This window comes from Schistocerca nitens, chromosome 2 (genome assembly GCF_023898315.1).
Source record: "Schistocerca nitens isolate TAMUIC-IGC-003100 chromosome 2, iqSchNite1.1, whole genome shotgun sequence".
Taxonomy (NCBI): domain Eukaryota; kingdom Metazoa; phylum Arthropoda; class Insecta; order Orthoptera; family Acrididae; genus Schistocerca; species Schistocerca nitens.
Genome location: NC_064615.1, coordinates 712,028,066 through 712,049,793, shown reverse-complemented (window position 1 = coordinate 712,049,793; position 21,728 = coordinate 712,028,066).

Below are 21,728 nucleotides of genomic sequence, written 5' to 3'. Positions count from 1 at the left end.
GTATACAACTTCAGGCAGCGCAAATCACGGCGCGCAAATTACCCAGACATTGTTGTGGTCTTCAGTCCAAAGACTGGTTTGATGCAGCTCTCCACGCTACTCTACCCTGTGCAAGCCTCTTCATCTCTGAGTAACTACAGCAACCTACATCCTTCGGAATTTGCTTTGTTTATTCATTTCTTGGTCTTCCTCTACGATATTCACCCTCCCTGCTCCCCTCCAATGCTGAACTGGTGATCCCTTGATGCCTCAGAACGTGCCCTAGCAATCGATCCCTTTTGTGCCACAAATTTCTCTTCTCTCCAAGTCTATTTAGTACCGCCTCATTACTTAAGTGATCTACCCATCTAATCTTCAGCATTCTTCTGTAGCACCACATTTCCAAAGCTTCTATTCTCTTTTTGACTAAACTGTTTATCGTCAATGTTTCACACCCATACATGGGTACACTCCATACAAATACTTTCAGAAATGACTTCCTGACACTTAAATCTATAAAATCTATACTCTATGTTAACAAATTTCTCTTCTTTAGAAACTCTTTCCTCCCCATCGCTAGTCTACATTTATTATCCTCTCTACTTCGACCAACCGCAGTTATTTTGCTTCCCAAACAGCAGAACCCATCTACTACTTTAAGTGTCTCATTTCCTAATCTAACTCCCTCAGCATCACCCGATTCAATTTGGCTGCATTCCATTATCATCGTTTAGCTTTTGTCGATGTTCATCTTATATCCTCCTTTGAAGACACTGTCCATTCCGTTCAAGTGTTCTTCCAAGTCCTTTGCTGTCTCTGATAGAATTAAAATGTCATCGGCGAACCTCAAGATTTTTATTTCTTCTCCGCGGATTTTAATTCCTACTCCAAATTTTTCTTTTGTTTCCTTTACTTCTTGTTCAACGTGCATATTGAATAACATCGGGGATAGGCAACAACCCTGTCTCACTCCCTTCTCAACCGTTGCCCCTCGACTCTTATAACTGCCTCCTGCTTCCTGTTCAGATAGTAAATACCCTTTCGCTCCCTGTATTTTACCCCGCCACCTACAGAATTCGAAAGAGAGTTTTCCAGTCAACATTCTACAAACCTTTCTCTTAGTCTACAAATGCTATAAACATAGGTTTGCCTTTCCTTAACCTATCTTCTATGACAAGTAGGAGGGTCAGTATTGCCTCACGTGTTACTACATTTCTACGGAATCCAAACTGTTCTTCCCCGAAGTCGACTTCTACCAGTTTTTCCGTTCGTCTGTAAAGAATTCGTGTTAATATTTAACAACTGTGACTTATTAAGCTGATACTTCGGTTATTTTTCACACCTGTCAACACCTGCTTTCTTTGGAAAAGGAATTACCATATTTTTCTTGAAGTCTGAGAGTATTTCGCCAGTCTCATACATCTTGCCCACCAGATGGAACAGTTTGGTCATGGCTGGCTCTTCCAAGACTATCAGTAGTTCTAACGGAATGTTAGTCTATTCCTGGGGCCTTGTTTCTACTTAGGTGTTTCAGTGCCCTGTCAAATTCTTCACGCAGTATCATATCTCCCATCTCATCTTCATCTACGTCCTCGTCCATTTCCATAATATTGACCTCAAGTACATCGCTCTTGTATAGACCTTTTATATACTCCTTCCACCTTTCGGCTTTCCCTTCTTTTTTTAGGATTGGTTTGCCAATTGAGCTTTTGATTTTCATATAAGCGGTTCCCTTTTCTTCAAAGGTCTCTTAAATTTTTTGTAGGCGGCTTCTATCTTAACCCCATGCTTCTACATCCTTACATTTGTCCTCTAGCCATTCCCGCTTAGCCGCCGATCTCATGTTTGAGACGTTCGTATTCCTTTTCGCCTGCTTCATTTACTGCATTTTCCAGTCCACATCTGCCCCTGGAATTGTCTTACAATAAAAAACCGAGTTCCTAACTCTAGATCTAACCACTGCATAATCAGACTGAAAACTTCCGGGGTCTTGCCTCTTCCACGTATAGAACCTTCTTTCATGATTTTTAAACCAAGTGTTAGCGATGATTAAGTTACACTCTCTGCAAAATTCTACTAGGCGGCTTCCTCTTTCATTCCTTACGCCCAGTCCATATTCACCTTCTACTTTTCCTTCTCTTCCTTTTCTTACTATCGAATTCCAGTCCCCCATGACTATTACATTTTCGTCTCCCTTCACTATCTGAATAATTTCTTTTATCTCATCACACATTTCTTCAATCTCTTCGTCATCTGCGGAGCTAGTTAGTATATAAATTTGTACTACTGTGGTAGGCGTGAGCTTCGTATCTATCTTGGATACAATAAGGCGTTCACTATGCTGTTCGTAGTAGCTTAATCGCCCTCGTATTTTTTTTTATTCGTTGTTAAACCTACTCCTGCATTACCCAGAATTGATTTTGTTTTTATAACCCTGTATTCACCTGACCAGAAGTCTTGTTCCTCCTGCCACCGCACTTCACTAATTCCGACTATATCTAGCTTCAACCTATCAATTTCCCTTTTTAAATTTTCTAACCTACCTGCCCGATTAAGGGATCTTACACTCCACGCTCCAATCCGTAGAACGACAGTTTTGTTTCTCCTGATAACGACGTCCTGCTGAGTAGTCCTCGACCGGAGATCCGGAATATTTTACCCAAGAGACGCCATCATCATTTAACCATACAGTAAAGTTACATGCCCTCGGGGAAAATAACGGCTGTAGTTTCCCCTTGCTTTAAGCCGTTCGCAGTACCAGCACAGAAAGGCCGTTTTGGTTAATGTTACAAGGCCAGATCAGTCAATCATCCAGACTGTTGCCCCTGCAGCTACTGAAAAGGCTGCTGCCCCTCTTCAGGAACCGCACGTTTGTCTGGCCTCTCAACAGATAACCCTCCATTGTGGTTGCACCTACGGTACGGATATCTCTATCGCTGAGGCACTCAAGCCTCCCCACCAACAGCGATGTCCAATCTTTACTATCGCTTACTAAGTTTTCGCTGTTCATGCAGTAACGCCTCTGCATTAGGCATGACATTTTAATTTATTGCTTCTTTGGTATTAACACTGGAGTTCGATTTGGGGAGTGGGGAGGAGGAGGGGGGGGGGCGAGTGTTGGGATTTGCTGGTTTTCATAGAAGACGTCAAACTTGCTGCTTCTGTGTCACTTATGGACAAACCATATAGTTGAGGTAGTATCAACAGGAATCCGGTTTACATCTTATTCAACACACCAAGTAATTGAGATAAAACAGATGGTCTTGAGACAACAGTTCTGTGGGGAAAGCCGGCAATACCAGCATGGAGCTTGCCGTAACCACGCTAGGAAGGAATACGATTCCAGCATCCTGAGTAAGAGCTGCTGTCTTATGAAGCTGTCCTCCTTATACGCAGGCTCATCAGTCACAACTGATGTCAATAAAGGTGATCTCAACGTGGATTAAACACCACTTACTGGACATGGTCCTATCGGAGGTGGCAGGTCGTTGTCTTACTTCGACATCTGGGCATCTGTAGTTACATTCACATCTAGAAGTAACCATCCCCAGTGACACGAAATGGAATGACCACGTAAAACAAAAATGCCAACGACCTTGCCACACTGGTAACACCGGTTCCCGTCAGATCACCGAAGTTAAACGTTGCCTGGCTTGGCTGGCACTTGGATGAGTGACCGTCTGGGTCTGTCGATCGCTGTTGGCAAGCAGGGTGCACTCAGCCCTTGTGAGTCCAATTGAGCAAGTACTTTACTGAGAAGTAGGGGCTCCGGTCACGAAAACTGACAAGGGCCGGGAGTGCTGTGTGCTGACTACATCCCGCTCCCCGTCTGCATCCAGTGACGCCTATGGGCTGAGGACGACGGAGGCATTGCGAGGCCCGTTCGGACGGAGTTATGTAAAGCAAATAGTAGGAAAACCAGCTGCTGGGATAAGATTTACTGGGAGAATCTTAAGGAAATTTAATTCGTTGACGAAACAAGTGTCTCACAAAACACTTGATCAACTGATTCAGCTTTTCGTCAGTGAGAGATCGTTAACAAGTTGGGTTATTAGAGGAAGAGCCCCATGTGTCGTCACGAGTTCGTTTACTCGGCGCGGGAGAGTTGTGCAAATGCTCAGTAAACTTCAGTACCAGACGTTACAGAGTATACGTTCAGGATTACAGATCGGAATGCTGTTAAAATTCCGAGAGCCTATGTTCCGACAGAGCCACCCAACATATTATTTCCTCCTAGATACGCCTCACGAAACGACGACGGCAATAAAATCGGAGAAATGAGAGATAATAGAGAGGTTTGCTGACAATCGTTCTACCCAGTTAAACAGAACTGGGAAGGATGGGAAACATAGTGGTGCCAGAAGTAACTTCCGCCACACACCGGTTTATCTCCGTATGAACTATAACTTCTCCGATTTTCTCGTCGTGGTCGTGGCGTGTGACTTATACATTGAAGCGCCAAAGACACTGGTATAGGCAAGCGTATTAAAATACAGAGATCTGTAAACAGGCAGAATACGGCGCTGCGGTCGGCAACGCCTATATAAGACATTTTTGTAAGCAGATTCTACATCAACTGAGGTAACTGGGCAGTACTTGAATTGGGTGCTATGTTGGCACTTACTGTTTCTGGTAAAACTTCACCTGACGCAGTTGTTTTATATGGTCGAGTTTGCGAGAAAAAAGTTTCGCCGAAAAAAAGGTTCAAATAGACCAACATGTCAAGACAAGTCCTCATATCGCAGGAATGCAGAACAAAGGATCACGACAACAACTTTTGACAACAGCAAATTGCAGTAGTGGGGATTTCTCCAAAGGAACCAAAAAAGTTGATTTAACATGGGTCTGTGTGAAGCATTCATTGCAAGCAATATTCCCCTTCACAAACTTACAAACCCTATCTTCAAAGGCTTCCTGCGCAAATATTGCTTAAATCAAAATATGGCAGATGAATCAACATTGCGTAAAAATTACATATCGGCAATTTTCGTAAATGTTCTGGAATAAATAAGCAATGAACTCAAGGACAGCATTATATGGATTTCAGATGACGAAACTACAGACATTTTTGTGGCCGTTACATGCAAATTTAATTGTTGGTGCATTAAAAGAAGAGCCTTATTCTTCCTATTTAGGTGCCTGGAGAGAACTTGAAAAAGTAAATCGTTGTACGATCGCCAGATTTGTGAATGAAGGTATTAGAAAAATATTGCCAGAATCTTCTGCAGATGAAAGGGCGTCTGTGTTTATTTCAGATGCTGCTCCCTATATGATCAAAGCAGGAAAAGCCTTCCAAGCATTTTATCCCAATTTGATTCCTATGACGTGCTTTCCTCATGGGGTACATCGGCTTTCTGAAGAAGTACGTTCCACGCAGATTAAAACTGTGTGCCCGACCGAGACTCGAACTCGGGATCTTTGCCTTTCGCGGGCAAGTGCTCTACCATCCGAGCTACCGAAGCACGATTCACGCCCGGTACCCACAGCTTTATTTCTGCCAGTAAGATGGTAGAGCACTTGCCCGCGAAAGGCAAAGGTCCCGAGTTCGAGTCTCGGTCGGGCACACAGTTTTAATCTGCCAGGTAGTTTCATATCAGCGCACACTCCGCTGCAGAGTGAAAATCTCATTCTGGAAACATCCCTCAGGCTGTGGCTAAGCCATGTCTCCGCAATATCCTTTCTTTCAGGAGTGCTAGTTCTGCAAGGTTCGCAGGAGAGCTTCTGTAAAGTTTGGAAGTTAGGAGACGAGATACTGGCAGAAATAAAGCTGTGGGTACCGGGCGTGAGTCGTGCTTCGGTAGCTCGGATGGTAGAGCACTTGCCCGCGAAAGGCAAAGGTCCCGAGTTCGAGTCTCGGTCGGGCACACAGTTTTAATCTGCGTGGAACGTACTTCTTCAGAAAGCCGATGTACCCCATGAGGAAAGCACGTCATAGGAATCAAATTGGGATAAAATGCTTGGAAGGCTTTTCCTGCTTTGATCATATAGGGAGCAGTATCTGAAATAAACACAGACGACCTTTCATCTGCAGAAGATTCTGGCAATATTTTTCTAATACCTTCATTCACAAATCTGGCGATCGTACAACGATTTACTTTTTCAAGTTCTCTCCAGGCACCTAAATAGGAAGAATAAGGCTCTTCTTTTAATGCACCAACAATTAAATTTGCATGTAACGGCCACAAAAATGTCTGTAGTTTCGTCATCTGAAATCCATATAATGCTGTCCTTGAGTTCATTGCTTATTTATTCCAGAACATTTACGAAAATTGCCGATATGTAATTTTTACGCAATGTTGATTCATCTGCCATATTTTGATTTAAGCAATATTTGCGCAGGAAGCCTTTGGAGATAGGGTTTGTAAGTTTGTGAAGGGGAATATTGCTTGCAATGAATGCTTCACACAGACCCATGTTAAATCAACTTTTTTGGTTCCTTTGGAGAAATCCCCACTACTGCAATTTGCTGTTGTCAAAAGTTGTTGTCGTGATCCTTTGTTCTGCATTCCTGCGATATGAGGACTTGTCTTGACATGTTGGTCTATTTGAACCTTTTTTTCGGCGAAACGTTATTCTCGCAAACTCGACCATATAAAACAACTGCGTCATATACGAGGTGTGGCTAGAAAAAAACCGGACTAGTACTGGTGAAACAATAAAGCGAATGCAATAAGGCTGAAAGTCGCGTGGCCTGTCACGTGACTCTCGCTCCGCCTACTGCTCGAGTTTCATCTGCCTCCTGCACTCAGTCTGCCCGTGGCGTCTGTTTTAAGTAGTTGACGTTTTGTCTGTGCGTCGGAAAATGTTGAGTGTACAGAAAGAACAGCGTGTTAACATCAAATTTTGTTTCAAACTAGGAAAATCTGCAAGTGAAACGTTTGTAATGTTACAACAAGTGTACGGCGATGATTGTTTATCGCGAACACAAGTGTTTGAGTGGTTTAAACTATTTAAAGATGGCCGCGAAGACACCAGTGATGACACTCGCACTGGCAGACCATTGTCAGCAAAAACTGATGCAAACATTGAAAAAATCGGTAAACTTGTTCGACACTTTCCTTGTCAACTCGTGTTAACTCGGACACTGCTCTGATTGTTAAACGGCGATCTTGTCGAACAAGTTTACCGGACAAACAAAATAGCTCTCAATGCCGCCAAAACTAGGGCAGTCTATTTTACCAAACGGCGCCCAGTCCTCCGCCGCAACATTTTTATTACAGGCTCACAGATGCCCTGGTCCCCGACAACCACCTATCTCGGGGTCCGGATGGACCACAAATTGCTCTGTCACTGTCATGCGGAGTACGTCGCCAACAAGGGGCAAAAGCTCACCAGGGTTTTGTACCCACTCTTCCGCAGTAGGGAACTTAACCTGCATACCAAGCTCCGCATCTACCGAACAGTTATCCGGCCTGCCCTCATGCATGGCTCAGCTGCATGGGCCACGATTAGTGTCACAAAGATACGGACGTTGCAGCGCCTGCAGAACAAGGTTCTCAGGTGAAGCCTGCACGGCCCGCCACTCACGAGAATTGTGACTCTCCACAAGGAAGCGGATATAGTCCCCGTCAAGACGACCATACGTAACAACGCGCGGCGGCTCTATGAGAAAGTGGATGCCCTGTGGGACACTGTCCATGGATTACGCCACATTGGGACCACACTTCCACGCCGCTGGCATCGACATCCGGTTCCTCTAACCATCCTATAGGAATCGGATTCCGACCATGGCCAACGATAGGCCTGGCACGCCCACCACGGATGCGTCCTTTGGCGGGACTAGCAGCCCATTCTACGTCCAATACTTTCCAACATTACCCACCCATGTCGGGCTAAATTTTTCTGCCTGACTGATGTAGTACTGTCACCGTTGGAGGGTGGTACGGGACTCCAAGTCCCACCGCCACACCTCCACAGTGTATTGCAGTGACGCAGCGTCACTGCCCTGTGGATAAATTTACTGCCTCACCAACACAGTTAGACCGCAAAAGACTGGTGATGCTGTATTGTAACATATCACACATGAAAAAAAAAATGTTTAGTAGAGTAACTAGTGAAAATTTTAAGTAAATCAGTCACGAAGTTAGAAAATATGTTGCCTACGTTCGCCCAAATATCATGGGTAAATTTAAGTAAATTGGTAAATAACTTTTCAAGGTTTTTGATAACAACATTTCAAGAACTTTTCGAGATTTTTGGTAACAACGTTTCCGCGTTACACATTACGTATATATTTATATATTCCATATATCAAAAAATTATTAATCTATCATAAAATTACATTGTCTATGTTCATTATAATATAGGGAAAAGATCTGAAGTAAACCAGCCAAGTACTATTCGAGGTTTTTGATGACAACATTAAACAACGACTTGTGTTTATAAATTTATCTAATGTCGTAACTTTTTGGACTGACAGGAATGACACGTTAAACTGTGAGTTCCCTTTCGCCGGTACGATTACTGAGGTAAATTAGGCACAATGCATGCAGCCCATGTGGCGTCCAATCAAATACTTGCACCATTTGGCTGAACATCCCTTTTGAGGGACTGCGACGTAATCAGACCATACGACTGTCTCACCTTTTTATTTTATTTCCAAAATTACCTTGTCATCGATGGGAAGTTTAACCTTAATTTTTTCTTTCTCCCTTAATCCTCTGCCTATGATTAGTTCAACGCTCTTTAGGTCGCGAATATCGACTAAATATCGACTTCTTAAGGTAACTCCTCATTTGGCTTCGCGATGGTCGCTGGACGTTTCTACAGTGACCTCACCAAAGAAAGAAAATCCTTGGCTGTGCCAAGGATCGAACGTGTATCCTTGTTTCCAGTCAGAAAAAGGCACCATTCTTCTGCCGATACTAATATTGAAACCCTTCCACGAGATGCCGCCTCAGTTGCTGATAGTCCCGTTGAAATCTAAAGTAGCAAGACTCTCGCATACCAACCACCACTGTATGTCAGTTTGAGACATAATTATGCCAAGTTAAATGATGAATTAATTTGGGTCATGTTCTAGTCATCAGAAGCAGTGAAATAAGTAACCCGTCATCTAGAGTGGAAGGCAGGCTGTGTATTAAAAAAAAAGCAACAATGGGTACTTACGTACTTTAAAATTAAAAGGATTTTTGTATTATCCTATTTATTGCATTTTTTTTTATTTTTGTAGCTTGCATCACCTGACAGAGGTAATATTCATTACATGTTGTGGTCATACAGGAGCATTTCTAAATAAAGTACCTATCTCAAAACTAGTTATGAGCAAATAAACGAATTAATAAGTGTAGTTGTGGAAATGAACTTTTTTATTGTCAAAAATGTAAATTTTTGTCATGTGATGACCACCGAATTGCTAGATACAAATTCCTTGTGTTAAGTCAACGTTAGATTTGCTTGCCTGGGGTAACACTGGCAACGAGACGCCTACTTCTCCATCGAAACAACTCTTCAGTCCAACCTAATGAGTTTTGTACATCACTCTATCGCGTCTCTTTTAGAGGTCGCATCATTGAACATAAAGCCAGTCGCAGCCGCTCTAGAATGCGTCCCTCACACTTTCGTGCGCTGCGGACAAGTTTTCGGCCTCTGGCCTCTGCAAGTTTCGCAGGACAGCTTCTGCGAAGTTTGGAATGTAGGAGACGAGGTACTGGCGGAAGTAAAGCTGTGAGGAGGGGTCGCGAGTCGTGTGTGGATAGCTCAGATGATTGCCGGCACGGTAGCTCAGCGTTTTCGGTCAGAGGGTTGGCTACCCCCTGAAACAAAAAACTGAGTGAATGATCAACGTAGATCCTAAACGGGTGTCATCGGACGTCCGCCCCGAACAAATTCAACGAACAATATAGAACAAAATGAGGAAAAAAAGATGGTAGAGCACTTGGCCACGAAAGGCAAAGGTCCCGAGTTCGAGTATCGAAACGGCACACAGTTTTAATCTGCCACCAAGTTTCAACAATAGTAATGTCTTCAAGCGGGACGCAGATGAGGACGATCTTCCTCTGCGCGCTGTTTACGAACTTCGAATGTCAGTTTCAAGTCATCAAGAGAGCAATTTGTATAAGATTCCTCTGTTCACAACGTAGACGTAGCGCGTAATACACCAGTGTCGCATCTCGTTATTCTGTACATTAACAGCATTTCCTAAAAGAGCCTTTATAGTCTGAAAAAAAAAGAAAAGAGAGCTACCACGCTGTTTTCTGTTTTCAGGTGTATCTGCGGTCAGTATTCAAACAATTTACGGCTATCATGTGGACAAACAAAATTTGCATCTGAAGTTTTATGTGATAAATTTCACTACTGGTACTTTGCATAGAGTTTATCAAGGATTACAGCAACAACGACGTATCTTACGGGCAGTAATCAGTACAATCTTGTCTTCATGTACCTAAGAGACAGCCGGCAAAATGTTTTATTTGTAAAAATTAGCTCTCGAAATTTTGTAAGTACATTTTACGCGAGAATTCATGCAAAAGGAAGAGAATCGTAAGTTTCTTTGCGTCGAAGGCGTCATAAAACCTCTTAGTATATTGGAAATAAGATAGGATTTATGTTCCTCACTAGAATTTCTTTTAAAGTGAGATTTTATGCGATTATATTCGATTAAAGTGCACTTATAAAGGATGAAACCAATAAAAGTGATCAAGTAGAAGTAGACTCCACCACCCTTCAAAAGGGGAATAAGCTCTTGATAAGTACTGTGCTTTGAGAATGTTACGTGCAGTAATTTGTTTACTTTCTAATCAACTCATTCCTGGATCATCGTTCACCAGATATTTAGCCTCATGTAAAAGTTTGGCTTACGGTCAGTTCTTGTCTCAGCTGATTGCAGCCGACCGTAGTGGCCGAGCGGCTCTAGGCGCTACAGTCTGGAACCACGCGACCGCTACGGTCGCAGGTTCGAATCCTGCCTCGGGTATGGATGTGTGTGATGTCCTTAGGTTAGTTAGGTTTAAGTAGTTCTAAGTTCTAGGGGACTGATGACCTCAGAAGTTAAGTCCCATAGTGCTCCGAGCCATTTGAGCCATTCAGTTGATTGTAGCTTAGTAAATATTGATTATGTGTGAGCGCTACGACTGTGCTATTATGAAATATTAATAGTAGCTCCGTTCGTGGCAATAGTTTCATTGTCTCCCTGTGATTTCCGTATCGTGACAGACAAGTAAAGGAACCGCTGTATAGGTCTTGTCACACAGTTAGTTATCGCTTCGACGTCAGGTTAGGGCTGCCTCATTTCACAATACAAGCCTTCAAGCTCTGTGCCTGTGGAATACGGTTTTCAGAATTCATTCTCTCGCTGACTGTGTGTAAATGGCGCAGAAGCTGGTCAAAGAAATAAAAATGTGGCTAGAAGAGGAAGAAAGTAATAGATGTCTACCTTGTACTGCCGTAAGCATTCATTAAGGAATAGCGGCCGTACACATCGCTGCTGGTAGTTTGAGTCATACGTGCACCATCCTCCAAACAATAACATAGCGACATTTAATCCCGTAGTACCCAGTGTGTAAACACGCGACACAAGATAGCGTGTGAGCTTCCAGTGTAACCGCTATGCAACCATACTGCGCATACAACCTTACACTTGGAATCTTGTATCATGGTTTAACTATGACAAACAGTACCTCTTTCCAAATCAGGATGCTTAATGAAAATCTGGTATGTCGTAAGTCACTGGGAGAAAGATGAAAGGCTGTCCGCGTCTCAGATAATACAGTCATAGAGCAATTGATAAACTTGAATGAATTTTTCACTCTGCAGCGGAGTGTGCCCTGACATCAAACTTCCTGGCAGAAGGGGAAAGGTCCCGGGTTTCGTCCTGCTCCGGCACAAAGTTTTAATCTACCAGGAAGTTTCAGCTGATAAACTACTTGGAAAGGAAGACGTCTGAGGAGAGCTCACTGCCGCCAGTGTCCTTCGTCAAATTAGGAACTGAAATGAAACAAACCCACGCTCTTCATATTCAACTTCCTTAATGGAAGTAAATTAAACGAAGGTCAGATAAGAACCAGAACCCCCCCCCCCCCCGCAGTTACTTCAAACGCCGGTCGTAAGCTAACTATAAGAACAGACTTCTGGTTAGCTTGCTAGAGAATGATACAGAATGTAAATGTAATACACGTTTGTAGTTAATCTGTTTCCACTCAGACCCACAAAATTTCCGATGATGCATCTACACTTGCATGTAATCTCGAGCACTGTACGAGTACATCACGAGTGTGCATCTAAGTGCGTTAGCCACATACGAGGTCTACGCGCCATATTTCCGCCCATTCACATTCATTTACGAACTGACTTGGTGGAGCTTAGTTTTTGAGTTGTGGCAGCCAATGAACTACATCTGTCTTTACCTGCCAGGAAGTTTGGATCCTACTGGGAGTGGCATGTGGCACTCAAATTAACCTGATGGTGTAGACACTTTAAGGTGGTTAATCGAAGATTATCCATGTTTTTCTTGGTGGAAACCAATGTGCCATGAGATGTGGAACAATTATGGTATGCTGTGCTGGAAAATGACAAAATTCGTAAGAATTTGTATTCAAAATTTTGAAGCAAAACTTTTGCATGAAACTTGTCTGCAAAGTTTATTCAACGACCGCTAGCTTTCAGCTACAAAGCCTCAGTACAAATGTGCACAGATTTTATGGAAAATACAAAAAAAAACACAAAATGTAATTACAGAACACAAAATATGTGTGAACGACTAGGACTTCAAAGCAACAGGCGAATCCTGTTAATGGACCGCTACGGTTGCAGGTTCGAATCCTGCCTCGGGCATGTGTGTGTGTGATGTCCTTAGGTTAGTTAGGTTTAAGTAGTTCTAAGTTCTAGGGGACTGATGACCTCAGAAGTTAGGTCCCATAGTGCTCAGAGCCATTTGAACCATTTTTTAACGCTGTTAATGGAAAAGGTCTGATTCGCCAAGAACGAGTGCTGGAGCGATATGTGGCTCTTTTCGTGCTGTCTGATAAGTGATCACCAGCAAGCTTCACAGAAACGGAGTATTAATTAGGAAGACTATTTAGGAATTTCGAGTCAATTTAGAAACGTCAGGAGAAGAACAAACTCAATACTACAAAATTTAGGGTGGTTGTTGCACACGGTAAATATACTAACATAAACCACAAACATTATCCATAATATTTTTTTCACATGCCAACTAGTGAACTGGATGCTCGTCCGATAAAAAAAATGCCACTATTTAAGAAAGTGCAGAAAAATGAAGAAAACGAAATGCGGTGACCCGTGGTCACTCCGGAAATTGATCTTTTGTAATGCTTCCTGACGTATATGAAATCCAGAACGCTATTCTTACGGATATTCTGTCCGCTGTTTCCCAGGTTAGTCTGTTTTCAGACTGCCGTCTATGGGAGGATGTTAAACGTATGTATAATATTGAAAGCTCACTCCTAAAATGCGGCGAAAACTTCAAATCCTGTGACTGTAGGTGTGATGCTGACCTAAGGATTGTGAGCAATGGATCTACAAGTGTCAGTGCGTCTCCCCGGGTCAGGAAGGAGAAACGAGAGTTGTAAGAGATTATGTGACAGAATAGACAGCAAGAAAGGACTATGGAGCTTACTGGTTCCCAACCTGGGGGTGATTACCCCTCGAGGGGTGGAAACAAATTTTCGAAGATGACGTGCTACAGACGCGAAATTTAACCGACAGGAAGAAGATACTGTGATATGCAAATGATTAGCTTTTCAGAGCATTCACACAAGGTTGGCGCCGGTGGCGACACCTACAACGTGCTGACATGAGGAAAGTTTCAAACCGATTTCTCATACACAAACAGCAGTTGACCGGCGTTGCCTGGTGAAACGTTGTTGTGATGCCTCGTGTAAGGAGGAGAAATGCGTACCATCACGTTTCCGACTTTGATTAAGGTCGGATTTTAGCCTATCGCGATTGCGGTTTATCGTATCGCGACATTGCTGCTCGCGTTGGTCAAGATCCAATGACTGTTAGCAGAATATGGAATCGGTGGGTTCAGGAGTGTAATTCGGAGCGCCGTGCTGGATCCCAACGGCCTCGTATCACTGGCATTCGAGATGACAGGCATGTTATCCGCATGGCTGTAACGGATCGTGCATCCACGTCTCGATTCCTGAGTCAACAGATGGGGACGTTTGCAAAACAACAACCATCTGCACGAACAGTTCGACGACGTTTGCAGCAACATGGAATTACCAGCTCGGAGACCATGGCTGCGCTTACCCTTGACGCTGCATCACAGACAGGAGTGCCTGCGATGGTGTACTCAAGGACGAACCTGGGTGCACGAATGGCAAAACGTCATTTTTGCGGATGAATCCAGGTTCTGTTTACAACATCATGATGGTCGCATCCGTGTTTGGCAACATCGCCGTGAACGCACATTGGAAGGGTGTATTCGTCATCGCCATACTGGCGTATCACTCGGCGTGATGCTATGGGGCGGCATTGGTTACACGTCTCGATCACCTCTTGTTCGCATTGACGGCAGTTTGAACAGTGGACATTACATTTCATATGTGTTACGACTCGTGGCTCTACCCTTCATTCGATCCCTGCGAAACCCTACATTTCAGCAGGATAATGCACGACCGCATATTGCAGGTCCTGTACGGGCCTTTCTGGACACAGAAAATGTTCGACTGCTGCCCTGGCCAGCGCATCCTCCAGCTCTCTGACCAATTGAAAACGTTTGGTCAATGGTGGTCGAGCAACTGGCTCGTCACAATACGCCAGTCACTATTCTAGATGAACTGTGGTATCCTATTGAAGCTTCATGGGCAGCTGTACCCGTACACGCCATCCAAGCTCTGTTTGACTCAATGTCCAGGCGTATCAAGGTCGTTATTACGGCCAGAGGTGGTTGTTCTGGGTACTGATTTCTCAGAATCTATGCACCCAAATTGCGTGAAAATATAATCACATGTCAGTTCTAGTATAATACATTTGTCCAATGAATACCCGTTTATCACCTGCATTTCTTCTTGGTGTAGAAATTTTAATGGCCATTAGTGTATTATTATTATTATTATTATTAGCGGCAGCACTCAGACACAGAGCATTAACAGCTTGAAGTCTTCTAATTTCCGTCAGCTCAGAAGCATCTAATTTCCTCAGCTCAGAAGTAAGGATTCCAGCAATCAAGTGATTTACAACGTAAGTATAGTGCACGCATTGTCCGCCTCCGGTAGCTGAGTGGTCAGCGCGACAGAATGTCAATCCTAAGGGCCCGGGTTCGATTCCCGGCTGGGTCGGAGATTTTCTCCGCTCAGGGACTGGGTTTTGTGTTGTCCTAATCATGATCATTTCATCCACATGGACGCGCAACTCGCCGAAGCGGCGTCAGATCAAAGACTTGTACCCGGCGAACGGTCTACCCGACGGGAGGCCCTATTCATACGACATTAATTAGTGCACACATTTCACTTGGTTAATTTCAAAAGGGGTGCAGGGTGCGGATGGAGGAAGTGTCATTAGGGAGAGGAGTACTGCAGGGGGCGTATGTTTTGTAACGAGAGTCTCCCCTCACTGTACGTAGTTAACTTTTTTATCTGAGAAGGAGTTGTAGGTAGCACTCATGAGGCACTGGGAACTGCTTCATCACTCGCTTTCACACACACACACACACACACACACACACACACACACACACACACACACACACAGAGAGAGAGAGAGAGAGAGAGAGAGAGAGAGAGAGAGAGAGAGAGAGAGAGAGAGACATGGAAAACAAATATGGCAGTCCAGATTTTAGATGTGAAAGATTTTCGACTATGATAAAATGAAAATAAAAACAAGTAACTGAATGGATTTGTTCCATGATTTATGATATGCACGGAACGAGAACAACTCAAATGTAAAAAAAGTTTGTTAAACATAACCAGTACCAATTATCGCATTGACTCATTAAGTCATGACTTAATGTAAAACTCAGAGAGACTAAGTATCATTTATCTTTCATGATTTTAACAGTAAAAGTGTTCAAAGAAATCCTTTTTAATTGTAATGTTTAGTTACACGACAAAGTTGGGGACGGGCGGTGGGGGGAAACGGCGGGGAAGGGGTGGAGGGAGGGGGCAGCGTATTAGCTAATATCTGATTGCACACATAGGTAATGGTCTAAGGAAGGTAGAGCACCACTAGCCTAGACAGTCCAAAAACTTACAGGACATTCATCATTATAACTGAGTAAAAACCACGATGCGCATAACTGCACACCTGGATAACAAGTTTCAGTTTAGTCGCGGATGAACTTCCAAGAATGGAGAAATGAAGTGAGGAAAATAGGTCGGCGACGAGAAAGAGAAAGACAGACTTCAGTGTGTTAATGAATAAAATTCTCTTACGACTAATGTGCACCGCTGCGAACAACACTCATTCTCTCACGTAATTATACCGGACCTAAGCCTCGTGGAGAACGCCAGACCAATCACTCTGTGTGGACCAGTTCCACGACGCGGAAAACGTCGATTGGCCTCCTCTTTTTTTCTTTCTATTTCTCGCAAGTGTGCCTCGTGAAAAAAGACGTCAGTAGTACTAGTACTAGCAGGTAAATGGTTCGAATGGCTCTAAGCACTATGGGACTTAACATCTGAGGTCATCATTCCCCTACACTTAGAACTACTTAAACCTAATTAACCTAAGGACATCACACACATCCAAGCCCGAGGCAGGATTCGAACCTGCGACCGCAGCAGCAGCGCGGTTCCAGACTGAAGCGCCTAGAACCGCTCGGCCACAGGGCCGGCACCAGCAGGTAAGCTGTCCCAGATTTTGTTATAATTCTCTATATAAGACGACATGCATGTCTTGAATAACAGTATTTCGTTTTACAACGATGCCCAGTAAGACTTAGTGAGACGAAGAAATAAATGAAATACACTATAAAATCTGAAATTATCGAGAGTGGCAGCGAAATTGAAATGAATGAATAGCCACACTTGACTTACATCCTCTTACTGAAGGACTATTTCCTCTTCCGGCCAGTTAGCAACTAAAACTGCTTCCTTCGCATTTTTCGCCGTCGCGATATGGAAATAAGAATACTGTCGTATGGCTCTGAGGGAGCGATCTAATCTCTTCATGTTATGAAAGTCGAAATTTTTATTTCGTTAATTATCGACCTTCTCCTGATACAGACACAATCGGGTTCGCTAGCAGAAAAAATACTTGTACAGTTATACTCTGTGCTAACTAGGAAGTGTCAATTTATGTGGTTCTAACTCACAACGGTCACCACGAACATAATCACCAGCAAGTGCTTAGTAACACGGACTGGTATGAATACTGTGGTGTCACCGCCAGACACCACACTTGCTAGGTGGTAGCCTTTAAATCGGCCGCGGTCCATTAGTATACGCCGGACCCGCGTGTCGCCACTGTCAGTAATTGCAGACCGAGCGCCACCACACGGCAGGTCTAGAGAGACGTACTGGCACTCGCCCCAGTTGTACAGCCGACGTTGATAGCCATGGATCACTGACAATCACGCTCTCATTTGCCGAGACGATAGTTAGCATAGCCTTCAGCTACATTGGCTACGACCTAGCAAGGCGCCATCACCAAGTTATATTGAGATGATAATACTGTATCAACAAGACCAATGTTCACCAATTGTGGATTAAAGTTAAGTATTATATCAACTACGTACTTTATTTGCTACTATTAATTCCCTTGTAATGTTCCAGACCTCACGCCAGCCTGCGTGAGCTTAAACGCGTGCCTTTCGGCTTCCTCTCATTGTGACTTGGCTGTCTTGCATAGTCACAACAAATACCATGAATAAAACTGTGTTCGCATGAATGCCGCTCGTAGCTCAAACGTTAAATCACTCAAAATTTCTCAGGATTAGTAATGCAAGGCTCGCCATGTCGTGTAGCATTCCACCATGAGAAAGAATAATGGCGTGCGCTTGATACAGTTAAGTTTTTAGGATCTCTCTTTGCGAACTTGTGGCAGCATTGTAGGCTGTAGCTACCAAACCCGATTACAAGGAATGGGAGTGGATACTCGCACTACACGAGATGTCGTCGATCTACACTCGATTACGATAATTTCGTCTATTTCCTTTCTTTGTTCTCTCATAACTTTTGACATTTTTTGCGATATTTTGTCGCGAACAGCAACGTGTCCCGAATATTTCTCTTTTTCAGAACAGTTTCTCACAATCATTTCTTATGATAGCACTCAAGTTTTGCAGGCTTTTTCTACGACTGTGCACTCTTAAGATTCTAAAGCACAGTCTCGAAACTGACCGCCGAATTAAGTAAAAATCAGCCCATATCCCTCAATCCTGGTTAGTGTTCCAAAGAACATTCCCCTTCTTGTCAGGCAAATCACACAAGTGCGTATCTTGTCCTTCATTCCTTTGAACTAATCGGTTCACTGTAATTTGATCCTAAAGAATCAGAATCTTGGACAGTCCAGAATGAAAAAAATTAATTGTCATTTAATGATTTATGTCCATGATCAATAGATATTTTCATTCCTGACAACTTAAGTCACCTCTATCTTGGGGAACATCAATTTACAGGCCTATCCAAGGATAAACCTCGTCGTAACGTAAAAAGCCTTTGTAATCCGGCGTCCCAAAACTTGTCACCAAACCAGACGGAAACGCCTGGAAAAAGCACCAGTGTCTGAACTGCACTGCTTGTTAGAGCATATGTATCCGAGCTGTATTAATGAATGAACCCTTCTCCTCCTGTCCTACCCCTGAAAAAAAAAAGTCAACGGCTACGTGTATTACAAGGAATGATAAGGAAAATAAGAAAATGTTTTTAATCGGCAAGAGTGACAGTATACAAACTGCAGAGCATCTGAGAAGTCAACATCAAATATTCAGTCCTGAATGCGAAAATGTGATGCAGAAATTGATAAAATTCAAAAGTACTGATCAATATGTGTTAGACCAGTATGTGCCCAAGGAGGTTCTAAGGGATGGGAAAGAACCACCGTGATGTACTCTGGTGTCCAAAATTAAAGAAACAAAGCGCTACTTCCCCCCCCCCCCCTAGTGTCTAATTCACGGTATAATCATACAAACTGTCAACAGATTTCCGTACAATCGTGTTCTGCACGGAAGGTGGCATTCCGGTTTAAATAGTTCTAAGTTCTAGGGGACTGATGACCACAGCAGTTAAGTCCCATAGTGCTCAGAGCAATTTTTTGGCACGGTGGTACCGCCTTAGTAATGCACAGCAACTGGCATTTGACCTCTCAACATCCACTGGACGTGTTGCATCAAGACAAACGGCGACAGAAGGCTTCGGCAGAGTGGCCTTTTTTCTTGGTGACCTGCTGTACGTGTACCCTTTACAGAAGGGAACGTCTAGAGTGGATTCGTCAACATTCCACCTGAACGTCAAACACTGGGCCAATTTTCTTTTCGCAGATGAGGCCCGGAGAGTGATTCTCCAAGCATTCGCATTTAGAGGGAACGTGGAACACGATTTCGGGACCCAAGCATTGTGAAAAGAGACCGATATCGAGGAGGATCCCTAATGGTGTGGACAAGGATTATGTTGGCGACTCGAACACCTCTTCATGAAACTGTAAATGTGAATCTGCAAGGTTTAACTGCTGCCAGTTATCGTGACGAGATCTTGGGATCTGGTGTGTGGTCGTTGCGAGATGGTGTGGACCCAGACTTCGTATTGATGGACGATAATACTTGACTTCATAGAGAACGGGTGGTTGATGTTTTCTTGTAAACGGAAAATGTTGCATGTATGGCGTGGCCTGCTCGCTCTCCCAATTTGAACCGCATAGAGCATGTCTCTTGCATCACATCAGCATCCAGCAACTACTCTCCCAGACTTGTGAGCAGCTCTGCAGAAAGAATGGCCGTTATGGCCTCAACATGAGATTGGTGACATCATTCACAGAGTGGCCTGTCGTTGTTGGGTCTGTATTGCTGCCAGAGGTGGTCACACCTCATACTGAGAATAGTAACCAGTCGTCGGAATGTGTGTGCAAATCCGTTAAAAAGTTGGAAAAAACGAAGAACATTTTTGTCTACTTTTATGCAAATATCAGTTACTTATGTTCTGTATTCTTCACATTTTTTCTACTTTACAATCACCTGTTTATACCGTTTCGCGGCAAAATAAACTCAAAGTTGCAAAATTTCCGTTTGTTGCTTTAATTTTGGACACCAGTGTAATAGCCGTGTCAGAAAGCTGCTACGAAATCAAAGAGAGCTTCATTACAAATTTCAGCAAAGCCAAGCCTAAATGACAAAAACCAAACGAAGTGAAAACGAGCGGAAGGTGAGAAATAACAGTTGTTCAACCAATTCTTGAGTATTGCACATCAGTTTCGGGATCTTCACCAGATTGGATTCATTCGAGAGAGAGAGAGAGAGAGAGAGAGAGAGAAGATTCAACAAAGAGTGGTGTGTTTCGTTACGGGATCTTCTAGTCGGCGCGAGAGTGCTAGAGAGATGCTCAACAAAGCGAGAGTGCTACAGAGATCCTCTACAAATTCCTCTGGCAGACGTTACAAGAGAGGTGGTGTGCATCACATAGTGCTTTACTATCGAAATTTCGAGAGAGTACGTTCCGGGAAGAATGGGGCAGCATATTACTTCCTTTCACATACACTCCTGGAAATTGAAATAAGAACACCGTGAATTCATTGTCCCAGGAAGGGGAAACTTTATTGACACATTCCTGGGGTCAGATACATCACATGATCACACTGACAGAACCACAGGCACATAGACACAGGCAACAGAGCATGCACAATGTCGGCACTAGTACAGTGTATATCCACCTTTCGCAGCAATGCAGGCTGCTATTCTCCCATGGAGACGATCGTAGAGATGCTGGATGTAGTCCTGTGGAACGGCTTGCCATGCCATTTCCACCTGGCGCCTCAGTTGGACCAGCGTTCGTGCTGGACGTGCAGACCGCGTGAGACGACGCTTCATCCAGTCCCAAACATGCTCAATGGGGGACAGATCCGGAGATCTTGCTGGCCAGGGTAGATGACTTACACCTTCTAGAGCACGTTGGGTGGCACGGGATACATGCGGACGTGCATTGTCCTGTTGGAACAGCAAGTTCCCTTGCCGGTCTAGGAATGGTAGAACGATGGGTTCGATGACGGTTTGGATGTACCGTGCACTATTCAGTGTCCCCTCGACGATCACCAGTAGTGTACGGCCAGTGTAGGAGATCGCTCCCCACACCACGATGCCGGGTGTTGGCCCTGTGTGCCTCGGTCGTATGCAGTCCTGATTGTGGCGCTCACCTGCACGGCGCCAAACACGCATACGACCATCATTGGCACCAAGGCAGAAGCGACTCTCATCGCTGAAGACGACACGTCTCCATTCGTCCCTCCATTCACGCCTGTCGCGACACCACTGGAGGCGGGCTGCACGATGTTGGGGCGTGAGCGGAAGACGGCCTAACGGTGTGCGGGACCGTAGCCCAGCTTCATGGAGACGGTTGCGAATGGTCCTCGCCGATACCCCAGGAGCAACAGTGTCCCTAATTTGCTGGGAAGTGGCGGTGCGGTCCCCTACGGCACTGCGTAGGATCCTACGGTCTTGGCGTGCATCCGTGCGTCGCTGCGGTCCGGTCCCAGGTCGACGGGCACGTGCACCTTCCGCCGACCACTGGCGACAACATCGATGTACTGTGGAGACCTCACGCCCCACGTGTTGAGCAATTCGGCGGTACGTCCACCCGGCCTCCCGCATGCCCACTATACGCCCTCGCTCAAAGTCCGTCAACTGCACATACGGTTCA